The sequence below is a fragment of the Bison bison genome, unplaced genomic scaffold (assembly GCF_000754665.1).
Source record: "Bison bison bison isolate TAMUID 2011002044 unplaced genomic scaffold, Bison_UMD1.0 scf7180017864053, whole genome shotgun sequence".
Taxonomy (NCBI): Eukaryota; Metazoa; Chordata; class Mammalia; order Artiodactyla; family Bovidae; genus Bison; species Bison bison.
Window position 1 is genome coordinate 1,264,015 of NW_011494625.1, and position 933 is coordinate 1,264,947.

Below are 933 nucleotides of genomic sequence, written 5' to 3' on the forward strand. Positions count from 1 at the left end.
CTGGTACTACTTGAAGCTCAGCTTCTTTCTCTGCCCAATTCTGCTCCCTTCACAAAAGTTAATCCCAAGATTACTTCCTAGTCAACTTCTTGTCTGCTAATTTCAAAATCTCCTATCTGGGGGAACCCAGCTATTATAGACAGAATATTTGTATTTGGACACGACTGAGTGACTTCAGTTTCACACTTTCCACAAAATTTATATGTTGTAGACACAAACACTTCACTTATACACACTGCTAGAATATTGTGCTAAATACTGCTTCATGGTAGCTTATAGAAACTCAATACTAGTATTACAGCACTTGAAACAGCTCGCTACAAGTCCCACATATTTGGAGGTGGGGCCTTTGAGAGGTGACTAAGTTATGAGGGTGGAGTTCTCATGAGTGGGACTGGTGTGCCTATAAAGGAGACCCTGGAGAGACCCCCCACCCCGACCTTTCTCATGTCAGTACACAGTGAGAAGACAGCTGGCTGTGAACCCATAAGCAGGCCCTCAACCACACACTAAATCTGTCAGTGCCTTGATTTTGACTTCCCAGACTCCAGAACTGTGAGAGGTTTGTTTATAAGGACCTAGTCTGTGGTATTTTGCTCCAGCAGCCAGAACAGACTAGGACACTGACCTAGAACTCTGCCATAAACAAGTAATCAACATTAAAGCCACCGGTAAGGAGATCTACAAAATATTATGTGCGACTGGGTAGGATTCACCAAGAAGATCATGGCACGACTTCTGTGACATTGCTGTCCAAGGCACATAACCTGACTGCAATCACAGGGAAGCATCAGGCAAAGAGACCCAAACTGGGAGTAGCTGTAAGAAATCAATGCATTATGATCTTCAAAGGTGTCAAGGAACTGGAGTCAAAGAAAGACTACAGAAGCGTTCCAAATTGAAGAAAACTAGAGACAAGCCATGACAACAAAA

The 933-nt window shown here is 43.3% G+C and overlaps 1 protein-coding gene across 1 annotated transcript in view; it reads right to left on the reverse strand.

Annotated features, from left to right (window-relative positions):
• F13A1 (coagulation factor XIII, A1 polypeptide) overlaps window positions 1–933 on the reverse strand; it is a 148,304-nt gene that overhangs the window by 131,937 nt on the left and 15,434 nt on the right. The window lies entirely within an intron of this gene.